This window comes from Microcaecilia unicolor, chromosome 6, assembly GCF_901765095.1.
Source record: "Microcaecilia unicolor chromosome 6, aMicUni1.1, whole genome shotgun sequence".
Taxonomy (NCBI): domain Eukaryota; kingdom Metazoa; phylum Chordata; class Amphibia; order Gymnophiona; family Siphonopidae; genus Microcaecilia; species Microcaecilia unicolor.
This window is the reverse complement of record NC_044036.1, coordinates 285,354,934-285,371,313: the sequence shown is the minus strand read 5'-3', so window position 1 is coordinate 285,371,313 and position 16,380 is coordinate 285,354,934. Positions and strand designations below refer to the sequence as shown.

Here is a 16,380-nt window from a genome sequence, read left to right as displayed (position 1 = left end):
GCTCCCCAAGCCTCCAATACTGGGCGCCTATGATGCCTTTCCTAATAATTCCTAAAATTCTGTTTGCTTTCTTAGCCATCACTGCACACTGAGAAGAGGGTTTCAACATATCATCAATGACACCTAGGTCTTTTTCTTGGGCATTGGAACCTTGCATCACGTAGCTATAGATTAATTTTCCTCTTTCCTACATGTATCACTTTGCACTTCCTCACATTAAACATCATCTGCCATTGGGATGGCCAGTCTCCCAGTCTCGTAAGGTCCTCTTGCAATTATTTCAAAATCCTCTTGTGATTTAACAACTTGAATAACTTTGTGTCATCATCAAATTAATTACCTCACTAATTATTCCCATTTCTAGATCATTTATAAATATGTTAAAAAATAGTGGTCCAAGCACAGACCCTTGAGGAACTCCACTATCCACCCTTCTCTACTGAGAATACTGACCATTTAATCCTACTGTCTGTAAGTTACATAAGCAAGTGGAAGTCCCCCACCTATGCATGAGAGAGATTTGCATACACTGGAGACAGTGCATGCTAATTTATATCACATACATTCATTATGGATATCTTGAAAACCAGACAGTCTGAGAGAACCCCTGTTCCAAATATTTACTGAGTAAAACACATATAAATGTGAACATCTAGGGCCTAGTATTTAGCCGGCAGCAATTAGCATTTTGCTTACCACCGCCAACATTAAATCCGTAAATTAAACGCTAGGCACCGGCATTGAATTTCCTGGTTCACAGAGCCAGCTAATACATAGCTGGTTAAAGGCCCCTTTTACTAAGCGACGGTAAGCCTAATGCAGGCTTACCGCTTGCTAAACAGGACGTACTACCGGGCTACTGCAGCAGCCGAAGCGTACTTCCTACCCCTAGCGCACTGTCATATCCAGCGCTACAGAAATATATTTATTTTGTAGGGCCGGAATGTACCCGGCAGTAATCAGGCAGTGTTACACACTGCCCAGTTACTGCGGGTTAGCACAGGAGTTTTACGCCACCTCAATGGGTGGCGGTAAGGGCTCCCAACTCCCCCGCAGAAATGGCTGTGTGGCAAGTGCTTTTTTTGCCGCATGGCCATTTCCTGCAGGAGAACTTCCCTTTTATCTGCTTTGGTAAAACGGGGGCCTCGGCACGATCGTGAAAAACACATGTCAACATCAGTGCAGACCCCCTTTTGCCACAGCTTGGTAAATGGGGCCCTAAGTGTGATATTCAGCATTAAGCGGCTATGGTTACTGCATAAAGACAGGACTGACTTTTATGCGGTCGTACTTTATGCAGTTAACCTGGCCGGTTAAGTGCTGAATATTAATCCTTAACCAGCCAAGTACTTAATCCGCCCCTGAAACTCCAACAAAATGGCTGGTTTTCGGTTTCAGCGCAAGGCGGTTATTTTCAATGGCACTAACAGTTTAAGCGCCACTAAAAATTAGCATTTAAAACCGCAACAGGCGATTAACTGGCCAGGAGTTACTTCTGGCCAGATAAACAGCTTTGAATATCAACCCCCTAGTTTTTAAAATTGCCTTTCACATGTATAACAAAGCAGTTTGTAAATCCTCTGTTCTATCTGTGCGGTATGGGAATCTATAACGTCTGTTCTTGAAATAGCACCGTGGATCTCGTCTATGAGAGCATTTCAGGAAAAAAAATAATGTTGTAGTTTGGGAGACAGCAGCTTCCCACTAATCCATATCAGAGAATGAGAACAGAGCAACTATGTGCTTGCTTGGGAGAACACAGACAACATTAATATGGCAATGTAAGACAGCCCACTCTCAATAAACAGAGAGGGAGGGGATTTCCATGTAACAAGGAAGTAATATGTTAAACAAGCAAAGCCAAAAATTCCTTCTCATTCTTGTAATCTCTCTACAATCCCCTGCCACAAAAGACAAGCTCCGATCTCTCTGAGAAGCAAGCTGATCTACAGAGAAGCCATTATTATTTTGTGCCGTTTATGCTATGTTTGGCTTAAAAATAGCTGCATGATTTCTTGTACCGTTTCCAAAGTTTGGTTAATGTGTATCCACACTACAATCTGCTGCTGTGATATCTGCTGGTTTCTTTCGCGAACCTTCTGATTTTTACCAATAGAGAAGGATTCAATACGATTGCATGACTCCTAATGCAGGCATCTCCAAAACACGGCTCTGAGTCGAGTCTTCCAATATCTGAATGAATATTGAGTCCTTTTGAGTTGGTGCTTAAAATAAACATACTAACTCAACTTTACGAACCTCATATTGGGTTTCATTGGAAGGCTAATTGCCCATCCCTATTACTTTTTGCCCTGGTTTCACATTTCCTGTTTTGCCTGGCATGCGTACAAGAGCTGCGATTACCGCAAAACTCTTGTACTCATGTGCCAGGCATGTTCCTCCCCCTTAACTTCCCAATGCTCATTGCTAATAGCGTGCATATAATTTCCTATTAGTGTTGAACACTGGGAAGTTTCTTTTCTGCAGTGTTCCCGCTGTATTTCCCAGCGCTGTTCCATACAGCGCCGGAGTTCTGAGAATCGGCCCACCAGCCTCTTGGACCTGCCGGTAATAATTCAAACCAAATTCGGGGTAAGAGCTCAAAAAACAGTATCCAAGATATACAAAATAAGGGAGCTCAACTGCTGACTGATGACATTAGTACTCTGTCATGTGCAGGAGGAAAAGCGTCAAGAAGCTCACTTGCATTCAAGACACTTAGAACAGGGCTGCTTCATCATTGCAGAAAACACCTCCTATAGTACAGTGACAGCAAAAACACCACTTACAAAACTAACAGGCTAAAAGTATATGAAAGGTAAACCTTATTAAGAGTGCCATTCTTGTGCTTATTCCGTTATCACAACGGTTAGGGTTCTTGTGGTATGATGATCCAGCCTCCTTTTCCACAAAAGTCACTACAAGGGCCATTTTCGAAAGAGAAGGGCGCCCATCTTTCGACACAAATCGGGAGATGGGCGCCCTTCTCTCAGGGTCGCCCAAATTTTGGGAGTCCTCAACTGCACTCCATTGCGGGGACAACCAAAGTTTACGGGAGCGTGTCAGAGGCGTAGCGAAGGCGGGACTGGGGTGTGCTTAAGAGATGGGCGTCCTCGGCCAATAATGGAAAAAAGAAGGGCGTCCCTGACGAGCATTTGGTCAACTTTACTTGGTTCATTTTCTTTCTTGACCAAGCCTCAAAAAGGTGCCCAAACTGACCAGATGACCACTGGAGGGAATCGGGGATGACCTCCCCTTACTCCCCCAGTGGTCACCAACTCCCTCCCACCCTAAAAATAATTTTTAAAAATTTTTTGCCAGCCTCAAATGTCATACCTAGCTCCATGACAGCAGAATGCAGGTCCCTGGAGCAGTTTTAGTGGGTGCAGTGCACTTCAGCCAGGCAGACCAAGGCCCAACCCCCCCTACCTGTTACACTTGTGCTGGTAAATGTGAGCCCTTCAAAACACACCCGAAAACCCACTGTATCCACATGTAGGTGCCCCCCTTCACCCCTTAGGTCTATGGTAGTGGTGTACAGTTGTGGGGAGTGCGTTTGGGGGGGTTGGGGGGGGTTTGGGGGGCTCAGCACCGAAAGTAAGGGAGCTATCCACCTGGGAGCAATTTGTGAAGTCCACTGCAGTGCCCCCTAGGGTGCCCGGTTGGTGTCCTGGCATGTGAGGGGGACCAGTGCAGTACAAATGCTGGCTCCTCCCATGACCAAATGCCTTGGATTTGGTCGTTTTTGAGATGAGCATCCTCAGTTTCCATTATCTCTAAGGTCGACCTAAATTTCCAGATTTGGGCATCCCTGACCGTATTATCGACACGAAAGATGGATGCCCATCTTGTTTCAATAATATGGGTTGCCCCGCCCCTTAGCCGGGACGTCCTTAGAGATGGGCGTCCTTAGAGATGGTCGTCCCTGTTCGATTATGCCCCTCTTTATCATTTAGCATAACTGATTAGCATAGAAATGTCCACTCTCCACCCCCTAGACAAACTCCTCTGCAAAAAAAATGTAGATTTTTTTTTTTTTAGTGTGTGGTGTGCATGCAGAGTGCAAAAATTAACACAGGACACTTCAGTCCATCCCGCGGTAAAGTTGTGGTAAGCACTTACCGCAGCTTAGTAAAAGGACCCCGTAGTAATTCTGAGATAAAGTTAGACTTGGATGAAAAGAACCAAAAGCTCTCTAATCTCCTTTCAAATCACTTTCTAAGAGGGCAACAACTGGATACAGCTTACTGGAAATCACACCAAATTATAAAATTAAATTTTCAAAATTAAAAAGCCCATAAAAATGATTTCTGTGCAACTTCTTTGGGCAGTTTATTCCACAGACTGTCCGCCTGGAGTCTGTTGCTGAAATATGCCTCTGCAACCCTGGTGCTTGTACCGAGATATTTACAGGATCCCATGACAGCCACCATTGCATCAGCAATCAGAGAAATGGCAGTCTAATGTACATTCCTACAGTCCTCAGCCTCTCAGTGTACCCAAATGTCTCTAGCGGTGCCATTTAATAAAAAGTGCCCCATAACACAGTAAGATACGGTAGTAAGTTCAAAGGATTCCATGCTCGATTTGTTTCTACTTTTCTAGTTTTTTTTTCCAGAAAGGAAATACAGTAAAAGCATTCAGTGCTCCGCAGCTGTAACATCTGTTTTTCTTTTTATAACACTGCACCTGTCTGTAACTGCTTTCAGGTTCTGCCCATGCCCAGTCGTTTCTCCAATAACAATTTTACAAAATCAATATTTTTTCTGTTCCTCTGTGACTTAATTTAGAATTCCAGCACAATATAGAATAAAGGATTTGAAGTCATTCAACTTTATTTATTTCATGGTTTATTTCATTTCTATTTCACCTAGAAATAAAGTGCTCAAGGCAGATAGCAAGATACTGCAAGTATAAAACTAAGCAAAATAAAATCATGTAAAATAACAAAACAACACATGGATACACCAATACCATGCCTTCTCATTCCAAAATGAAAATATTTAAATATATTGTTTACAGGAAAAAAACAAAAAAACAGACAGGTTTCCTTTGTAAGGTGGGGGTCCTTTTACTAAGCCAAAATGAAGTTACCGCCCGACTACCACATGGCTCTTGCAGTAATTTAATGTTTGGCGCACATTCAATATGCACGTCTGAAAAATATTTTTTATTTTCGGATGTGCGCAACGGACGCACGCCAAGTGCCATTTGACGCGCCTAGGTCATTACCGCCCGGATTCTTTACCGCTAGGTCAATGGCTGGTACTAAGGTCTCAGACCCAAAATGGACGCGCAGCAATTTTGATTTTGCCACAGGTCCATTTTCAAAATGTATTGGCACGCGCCCAAAACCCACGCCTACACTACCACAAGCCATTTCAGCACGCCTTTATAAAAGGACCCCATAATGCTGTGTCAGAGTTTCTGAACTCACGGTAGCTTTGTTAACCTGGCAGCCACCCAGCAGCTATTAGAAATGCCCAAACATGTATATTTCAGAAGGGAACCAACAGACCTATGAACTGTAATCTTCTGATTATCTGTCTCATTGCCTTGGGTTGGGTTACAGGAGCTCTCAGAAAAGGCTGACAAGGATAAACCATTAAAAACATTACCTACATGTTAGAAGCTCCAATATGCAGCCTTCTATAGCTCCAAAAGGAAAATATCACTTTTCAATTTAAAAAAGTGCCCTTTTCAAGTGCAATGCAGTAAGCTGCCTTTTACCCTTCAGTAAATGTAAATAAATGGATCCTTGACTGACCACTGCACAGTTAAACAGCATAGGTTTAAAGGGCCTTGGGACTATGAAAGTTTAACCTCCATTGCTCCATGTAAGCCGCATTGAGCCTGCCATGAGTGGGAAAGCGTGGGGTACAAATGTAACAAAAAAAAAAAACACTCCAAGGTTTTGGAAGAAGTCCTTGTTTTAGTTCCAGACTGATAAAATTCTTCTTTCACCTATGGTTTTTTTTTTTTTTCTTTTTTTTTACTTTAGGTATGTGAACAGTCTAGGGCCAATGCAGAAAGCTACAGTGGTTAACAAGCGGTCTATTTATTTATTTTAAAAATGTGTAAACCGCTCTGTCTCACAATTCTAGGTGCTCATTATAGGCTGCAGGAAGGGTTCCAGCACTAAAAACAACTTGTACGGTAGACATCAGCACACAGCATATTAAAATGTATGGTAAAGAGGCTTTTTAGTAATTCACAGCAATGTAAAGCTGAACACTGATCTCTATTACATCACCATAACGGTAATTAAAAAAATACTGCCGGGTCTGAGGTAGTATTAGGACCCATGCTCAACCGCACAGTAGTTTTCCACATCTGCCCCCACTCCTGACTTGCTTTGACCCAATAGTAGCCAACTGAATCTGACCCCCTCTCCCCCCCCCCCCCCCCCCCGGACAAGGTAGCTGACCCCTCCCAACAATCCCCGGTAGTCTAGTGCTCCCTGGCCCACATCCCATCTCACTCAAACCCTGAAATAAAAATGAAAAAGTATCCCTGGTAGTCTTGTGTACCCCTTCCCCTCCCTGAACCCCTCAGACCTGCCCTACAGAACATCAAGACTGACAGGCAGGAGTGATCCCCACTCACTTCTGCCTCCAGCTCTGTCATGATCCAAAATGGCGGCACCTGACCCCTAGAAGTGCACTGCAATGCACAGGTAGGGGTGAGTCAACCAAATAAGGTGGTCAGGTCCAGTGAAGTTGGAAGGGAGATCCTCCAAGACTGTGGCTCATGCTGTTCCACAAACCTTTTTTTTTTTTTTTAAAGTCACCCTTTCTGTCAGTGCATGAGCCAATCACTGCTCATTCTCCAATAGGAAGGGTGACATTTTGCAGTGAGCTGTGGATTACTGCTGAGATTTTAACACAGTAGTAATTCACAAACTTATATTTCTGCATCCTGTGTAAATTTTTGCAGGAACCTCGCATTAATATGAAGCCATATAGTTAGCAACTGTAAACACGCAGATTTCTGCATTGGTTCTCCCGTATGCTAACACCTCCCATGTTATCTCCAGCAGATAAGGAGTACCTTCTGCACAGTCTAGCATGATATGCACTGCAGGTCTTTATCATGTAGGGAGCAATGCCCTAAACTGTATTCCAGGCAACAGTCAACAGAAACTGCAGTGTTGAAGCCTCTGGTGCTCTTTAAAAACTGCATTTCTATATTCGAGTCCAGAAGCAAGAAAAATGGACAGAAGATGTCTGTCCAATCCAAGAGATGGAACAGCCTCCTCAGGGATGAAAAGAATCAGTCCAGTGTTTCATGAGTCATATCCTCCTCCTGCATGGCTCTCTTACATCACTAAATTGATGCATTCTTTTTATCTAATTAACGTCCTGTCAGCTAATGTATAAACCAGGCTAGTACAATCTTTGTCACAATCTTCCTCCTTTTATCTCAACTGTTATCAACTAACGAAGATTCAGTTTACCATCACTTTCAGCCATGGGGTACTGTAAATTTCTACTCTCACTCCTTTTGTACTTTTCATTGAATTACACTAGCTGAATTATCCTTCAGTTCAAACTCTCTTATGCTTCTCTCTGTTGTACTGTGCTTCTTTTGAAGCCTGATATTGGCACCATCTTTTTACCAACCTCCATACGACCTTGATATTTTTAGCAATTATTTTACCAGCTTTTTCTAACTTTTCCATATAGAGAAAATTTTCTAAATGCATATTTTTCTAAATACATATTTTTTCTTCCAGTCGTAAATAAATGGGTATCACATGAATGTAAGACCAGTAAGTGCTGGTTTGACTGATGCACCCAGATGTACAGATTGTAAGTCTGGATTTCCCTGCATTCTCAGGTTTTGTTGCTATCCCAACATAAGATTTTACAAATCAATCAATCATTCTTAAAATGGTACAACTACCTGCTCGTACTGGGTAGTAAATCCTACACAATGCTGAGCACTATATAAAATATTTGTAGGACGGTGACAACACCAGGGACCTCAAATCATTAGTATCCAGGTCCACTTTTCTGAATTAGATTAAATAAATGAATAGTGACTTGATGTTTCAAACAATTTATATCCCTCTCTATACTGTGAGCTCCCCAAAAAGTGCCTCATAAAATATTCAAGTTCCATAACAGAAGTCCTTATAAAGTAAGGGGTCTCGATATTTAAAGCGATTTAACCAGCCAGAAATGACCTTGCCAGTTAAATCACCTGTTTGGGGCCAACCACTAAATTTCAGTGACACTTAACCACTTACCCCTGGATTCTACATAGTGTGCCTAGAGATCCGTGCGTATTCTATAACAATGTGTGTAACTTAATTGGCTTAACAAGCGAATCTGCGTTGATAACAGCACTTAACAAGCAATAATGTGCACTAATTGACAATAATTAGAATTTAAGCGCACAACTCACTAACCGCATTCTGTAATGAACTGCAACTAAATTCTAAAGTGTGAAGTTCAAAAGGGGCGTGGCTATGGGCGGTTTGTGGGTGTTCCAAAATTTACGCACGCAGTTATAGAACATGGCCCAGTGCATGTAAAACTACATGCAGGGATTTAGTCCATTTTTTCGTTGCCCTAAATGGACGCATGTTGTTTTAAGCGCTAGGATTTCCACCTAAGCATATGATATATACTGCGCTTAAATCTAGGCATTGCTTGGAAATCTGTACCGCGCGGATTTTTTAAGCACCATAGATAGAATCTGGCTCTTAGTGCCACTGAAAATAACCAGTTAGCGCTGAACTGCAAACCAACTATTTTGGGGGTGTTCTGGGGACGGAGTCAGCACTTGGATGGTTAACCTGCTTATTTTCAAAAAAGAACAGCGCCCATCTTCTGACACAAATCGGGAGATGGGCGCCCTTCTCTCAGGTGCGGCCAAATCGGCATAATCGAAAGCCGATTTTGGCCGCCCTCAACTGCAGTCCATTGCAGGAGCGGCGAAAGTTTAAGGGGGTGTGTTGAAGGCGTAGCGAAGGCGGGACGGGGGCGTGGTTAACACATGGACGCCCTCGGCCGATAATGGAAAAAAGAAGGCCGGCCCCAACGAGCATTTGGCCGACTTTACTTGGTCCATTTATTTTCAGGACCGAACCTCAAAAAGGTGCCCAAACTGACCAGATGACCACTGGAAGGAATCGGGGATGACCTCCCCGTACTCCCCCAGTGGTCACCAACCCCCTACCACCCAAAAAAAAAAAATTTAAAAACATTTTTTTGCCAGCCTCTATGCCAGCCTGAAATGTCATACCCAGCTCCATGAGATAAAAGAAGTGGGAAAAGTAAACCAGGCTTGTCCAAAGAACAGGGACCAAACAAATAATTAATAATAAAATCAACACAGTTTATTAATGTTAAGGAAACATTAATAAACTGTGTTCATTTTACTATTATTTGTTTGGTCCCAGTTCTTTGGACAAGCCTGGTTTACTTTTCCCACTTCTTTTATCTCTGTTTGCTGCCCCGTGGGATCTATTGAGTTCTCCACGTACGTGGATCCTCTTTAGCTTATACCCAGCTCCATGACAGCAGTATGCAGGTCCCTGGAGCAGTTTTAGTGGGTGCAGTGCACTTCAGGTAGGCGGACCAAGGCCCACCCCCCCCCCCTACCTGTTACACTTGTGGTGGTAAATGGGAGTCCTCCAAAACCAAACCGAAACCCACTGTACCCACATGGAGGTATCCCCCTTCACTCCTTAGGGCTATGGTAGTGGTGTACAGTTGTGGGGAGTGGGTTTTGGGGGGGATTTGGGGGGTCAGCACACAAGGGAAGGGAGCTATGTACCTAGCAGCAATTAATGAAGTCCACTGCAGTTCCCCCTAGGGTGCCCGGTTGGTGGCCTGGCATGTGAGGGGGACCAGTGCACTACAAATGCTGGCTCCTCCCACGACCAAATGGCTTGGATTTGGCCGGATTTGAGATGGCCTGCCTCGGTTTCCATTATCGGCGAAAACCAAGGCCAGCCATCTCTAAGTCCAGCGATCTCAACATTTAGGTCGATCACCTCTAAGGTTGACCTAAGTGTTGAGATTTGGCCAGCCCTGACCATATTATCGAAACGAAAGATGGCCACCCCTCTTTTTCGACAATATGGTTGGCTCCGCCTCTTCCCGGGGCCATCCCCGGAGATGGCCGCCCTTAGAGATGGGCGCCCCTGTTCAATTATGCCCCTCCATGTGACAATATTTAGCACTTAATCAGCCAGGTTAACCGCCTAAATAGGATCGCATAAAAATCCCGTCCTATCTTTATGCGGTGCCCCATTTCCGGTTAAGTGCTGAATATTAACCAGTTATGAATTAGCTTGCTCCACAACCTCTATACAGCATTCATTTAGGTGGAAACCCTAGCGCTTAAAACAACACGTGTCCATTTAGGCCAATGAAAACATGGCCTAAATCCCTGCATGTACATTTACATGCAATGGGCCATGTTCTATAACTGTGTGCGTAAATTTTGGAACACCCACAAAATGCTCATAGCCACACGTCTTTTGAACTGCACACTTTAGAATTTAGTTGCAGTTCATTACAGAATACGCTTAGTGAGTTGTGCGCTTAAAATTCTAATTATTGTCAATTAGTGCACATTATTGCTTGTAAAGTGCTGTTATCAATGCTGATTAGCTTGTTAAGGCAATTAGGTTAGTTAACCACTAGTCTCTGCATGGAGCCCCTGATGCAGGCAGTGACAGACAGGGAACCAGCAGCTCTTCCTCCTCCTTCCCTCTTCCTCTCTCTGAAATTTCTGCTCTTCGGACTGGGCATGTGCACAAGAGCTTCCTTACTGCGCAGCTCTTGTGAGCATGTCCCAGGCACCATCTTCCCTCTTAACTTCTAAAGTTTCTAATACTCAGCATTAACAGCGTGCCTATATTTGCATGTTATTAGTGTCGAGCATTAGGAAGTTGTTTGGAGGCGCTATTCCGGCGCTGTTCAATACAGCGCTGGAGTAATTGAGCATCAGCCCCTTGAAGCATTATGTGATGGAGGTGAGATATTAACAGATTCCAATCAAGAAAGTCTTCAGGTTGATCATATACGATAATCTCAGAGCTGCAAATAATGTTACAAGGGCAGAGCCGAACAATGCTAGGCGGCAAAAGGAGAGACATAATCAGTACGGTAAAGGACGTTAGAATGCCTCCATATGGGTGACTGGTGAAACCTCACCTGAAATAATGTGCAGACTTTCAGGATGATCTAGAGACCATGATATCACTATGTATTTGTCAGACCAGAACTGGCGATCGCCAGCATGGTACTACCTGTAAGCCACTTTGAGCCTGCAAATAGGTGGGAAAAGGTGGGATACAAGTGCAACAAATAAATTCTGGAGGCAGTGCCCCTAAATGGATTTACATAGAGTGGAGGTGCTCCAGATAAAGACTGAAAAATGGTTCAGTGTCTATACCAAATGGAGCAGGATCTATACCAAAGGCTACACTAGAGAAACGTAGAGACGGGATATTGAAGAAGTAAAGGGAACTGGAGTCTATGGCAATGCACCAGGGATTAAACTGGACAGACTGGCTGGACCTTATGTGCCATCATATTCTGTATTTCTATGTTCCAAAGACAAGCCTGAGAAAGAGCAGAGGTGAGATCTGCAGGATCCCAAATCTGACAATGAGATTCCATATTTCTACAGATTCAGAGATGATAAACCTTCCAGGTATGAGCATGCTCAGGACGCTTTTAACCCACCATCTGCACTGATAAAAAATACTTCACCACAGATCCTAGGAAAGCTCTCATAAATCCCAACAGATGCAGTCATTCTTCGCTTGTTTAAAGCTGCAACATTAGCTGAATTCTCAAAAGTATCTACCCGCAAGCACACGTACACACTCAGTTCATCTAAAATGCTCTTAATCACCACCAGTAAAGATTTCTCGAATTGCAGTACTGCGCCTTCACACATATAGAACTATTCTATAATCTAAACGCCTGCATTTGAATATAAAAATGCCTAGAATACTAGCACTTACGAATGTATATGCGTACACACCCATGTAACACTGCGGCATTTCTTGTATGCAAAGCCCCTCGGTTTACCAAATCAGCCCCTCTTAATCAAGTTGCATTGGCTTCCTATAAATGCAAAAGTCGCCTTTAAACTGTGCGCCCTTGTTTATCAAACTTTATTTGGTCTTCTATCTGATTATATGTGACACTTGCTGCAATTACCATCACGCAATGCCCATCCTGCTTCGAGACTATCTACTGCTCCATTTTCTGAATTGTAAGAATCTCCGTTACAAAGCAATTCATGATGCCAGTTTCTCATACCAAGCTACTATGCAATGGAATTCCCTCCCAAAGTCAATTAGGCATGTTTCTGATTACCTAAAATTTCATAAATTGTTGAAAGCATTTTTATTTAGTGAATTCCTTGCCACTGTTGACCATTCTAATTCTCTTAGCTAGTTTGTTATCTTCAAATGAGTCATTCTGCTGCTATGATGTTCTACCTCTTTTGTCTTTTACTTTTGTTTAATCCTTATTGAACTTTAAAGTTTGATGTAAGCCACACTGAACCCGAACTTGTTTGGGATAATGTGGGGTATAAATACTATAAATAAATAAATGCTAGCAATACCCCTAGACACTATTCTACGTATACCTGCTCGCCTTGCATAGTGTGTATTTGTAAAGGGGAGAGGCATGGGCAGGATGCAGGCGGGGCTCTGACTTACACACGTAACTTACAGAATGCTGTAAGTTATGCACATCCATGCTGCATTTAAGCATCCACACTTATGCCAGCTCCATGGCTGGTGGAACTGTCAGCACCTAAACATTAGGCACACCAATACCAGGTTCTAACCTGGGAGTCCAGGTTCCGTTAGAGAGTAGGTTCCAACCCCACAGCACTGGGGCACCTAAATGGAGTTGCCCACTTATAGAATTGCTTCCACAGAGGAAGTTAGTTCACCTCAAACAGAAAACCAGTTCTTTCAATTATGGGAAGAGCTTGAACAACATACCAGCTATGAAGTAGTTTTCATACACAAACAAGCATCTAGAAAAAGTAGACGCCAACAACCAGGCTCACTCTGCTAGAACCATAGTCTCCAAAGACAACTAGGACAATTGTTTCAGTGGATTAAGCATTCCTTTTGTAGTTCATTGCTGTCCCCCATGCAAGCTGCTCTGAAATATTCCCATGGGTAAAAAGGTCAAAGAATCAGAATGTTTGGGATGGGAAAGAAGGTGGCTCCATGGTTTCTGGCAGGCATATGATGAGTCTGGATTATAAATTTTCCAAAAAAAAGAAACCATTCAATCTATTATTGAAAGTAAACATTCTGTTTTACAAGCTTCTCCTCCTTCCCCCAAACACACACTGGTTGATCAAGTGATGATAGTTTATATACTTAAGTACATCTTACATCATCCTGCTGACTCCACACTCAACCCAGCAAAAGAAACACAGCATCTCACAGTCCTCACAAGCGCATAGGAAATGATAAAAGGCATTTCATTTTCTTTCTCCACCAGCCTTCCCGCTATGGAAGGGGTGGGAGTTACACACTTGGAAAGTCACATGGCCCTCCCCTCTCTATGGAGGCCATGGCTGGTGCTGTTCTTTCTATTCTATTCAGGGTATTTATATCCCGCTAAAATCAATAGAGAGTCTAAGCGGGTTACATAAATATAAAACATAAACTGGAAAGTTAGGAAAGCTCACAAAAATCAGTCATTCAAATATTTATCAAAAAGATAACTTTTCAGTCCCTTGCGGAATTGTAAATAACTAGAAATCACACAAACTTGTTCAGGTACGAAATTCCACAACTTATTAGCCTGAAAATAAAAAGAATCATCATGAATTCTTTTATAATGAATTTTCCTAATAGATGGAAACCCCAACAACAAACAAGTAATGTTGAACCATCAGAACAAAGTAATAGGTTTGTTACTTCACATAAGTGTGACTACACCAAATCAGTTACTTTAAATGTAGCTATCAAGAAAATATAGCCATTTCTGAAATTAAATCAAAGAATATCACAGTACCAGATGCACCATTTTACTAATAATGGGGCCTTTTTACTAAGCCGTGTAAGCGTCTACATGTGCCCAACGCATGCCAAAATAGAGTTACCACACGGCTACTGCGTGGCTCTTGTGGTAATTTCATTTTTGCCGCACGTCCCATATATGCAGCTGCAAAATAATGTTTATTTTCTGCCGCATGTAACGGATGAGCGCCAAGTGGCATTTGGCGCGTGTAGGTCATTACCGCCTGGTTACTTCATGAGACTTTACTGCTAGGTCAATGGCTGGCAGTAGTCTCAGACCCAAAATGGACGTGCCGCAATTTTCATTTTGCCGCACGTCCATTTTCGGCAAAAATATTTTTAAAAGGCCTTTTTTTTTACAGGTGCGCTGAAAAATGATTCTGCGTGCGCCCAAAACCCACGCCTATATTACCGCAGACCATTTTTCAGCGCACCTTAGTAAAAGGACCCCTAAGCTTGCAAAATACTATGTCGTACCCAGTGTAACAACCTTCAAGTGATGGCTAAACTGCCCAGATGTATTCTGTTAGAACAACATATTCCCACTCATGACTTACTTCCGCTGTTAGAAATCGTTACATAAATGAGCTCATTTTCAGTAAGCCACTTACTGGTAAAATATGCAGTTATGTTTCAAACAGCTGGATATACTTTCCTAACTCCAACGGTTATGCAGGTATACCCTGACTAAATTTATGAAAATTTACCCCCGACATGCAACTGTCACACAGCGACAGTAAGTAAAACGGACAAAAGTGCAGTCTTTGCTTTCCTAGGTGGGAAAGCACCAGAGCGAACAGATTGACGATCTTTGGTCCTATGCATTTAATAGTGCGTGATACATTCCAGGTCCAGCAGCCCTGAACCAGATGATTGTGTTGCTGAGCAACTCATATCAGTGAAACACTTGCCCACAGCATAGCAAAGAGCAGCTGTAGTGAAAGATTTTTCTAGATATGGTTAAGAGTACTCAGAAGGGGTTTCTTTTGTTCTATTTAGGCAATTTACAGTTGGGGGGAGAACCTTTTCTTTTTGTGATTTCCTTGTGTTTAATGAAGTACTGTGATATGTCTCAATAATTATCTTTTTTTTTTTTTAAGGCAATCTAATCAGAAAGTCTCAATGACTGCTACTACAGTTATTTTGTCACAAGAACATAAGAATAGCCATACTGGGTCAGAACAAAGATTCATCCAGCCCAGTATCCTGCTTCCAATAGTGACCAATTCACAAGTACCTGGCAGAAACCCAAATAATAGCAACATTCCACATTACCAATTGCGGGGCAAGCAGTGGCTTCCCCATGTCTGTCTCAATAGCAGACTATGGACTTTTCCTCCAAGAACTTGACCAAACATTTAACCCAGATATGCTAACCGTTGTTACCACATCCTCTGGCAACAAGTTCCAGAGTTTAAATATTCGTTGAGTAAAAAATATTTTCTGCTTTTTGTTTTAAAAGTATTCCCATGTAACTTCATTGAGGTATCCTATTACTAAGCCGCAGTAGTGTGGGTGTATTTGGCGCACGCTGGGCCAGGGAAAAGGGGCTTTTTTCAATGGGCTGGGAAAAGGGCCTACAGTAAAACTGAAACCAGAACGCACCTATTTACAGCCTGAGCCCTTAATACCACCCACTGATCTAGTGGTAAGGACTCATGCGATACACGTGTGGTGGTTACTGGTTGGCGCACATCAACTGCCAATTAACACCAGAAATGCCACGCGTGGTAGGAAATAAAAAAAATAATTTATCCCGTTGGCATGGGTGTGCACCAAATCTGAAATTACCACCAGGAGGGTGTGCTAGCTTGATGGCAGTCTCGTTTTGGCGTTTGCTGCACACGTACAGAGCCTACCACTCCTTTGTAAAGGACACCTGAGTGTCCCCTAATCTTTGTACTTTTTGAAAGAGTAAAAAAATTGATTTACTTTTACCCATTCTACAGCACTCAGGATTTTGTACATCTCAATCATATCCCCCCCTCATCCATCTCTTTTCCAAGCTGAAGAGCCTTAACCTCTTTAGCCTTTCCTCATACGAAAGGATTTCCATCTCCTTTATCATTTTGGTCGTTCTTCTTTGAGCCTTTTGTACCATGGAGCAATACAGAGGCATTATAATATTCTTGGTCTTAATTTTCCATCCCTTTTCTAATAATTCCTAGCATCCTGTTTGCTTTTTTTGCCCACAGAACACACTGGGCAGAAGATTTAAGCATATTGGGGCCAACATTCAGACCATGGAAGGCAGTCTGGCTAATTCCAGTGGTTGACGGTGAAACCAGATATTCAATGCCGCATTAAATATCCAGTTTATCTTTGGCTGGTTTAAATTTAACTGTCCAAGC

General features: G+C 42.7%; 1 protein-coding gene across 2 annotated transcripts in view; it reads right to left on the bottom strand.

The window, feature by feature from the left end:
• VAV2 (vav guanine nucleotide exchange factor 2) overlaps window positions 1-16,380 on the bottom strand; it is a 362,905-nt gene that overhangs the window by 280,256 nt on the left and 66,269 nt on the right. The gene's annotated exons all lie outside the window — the stretch shown is intronic.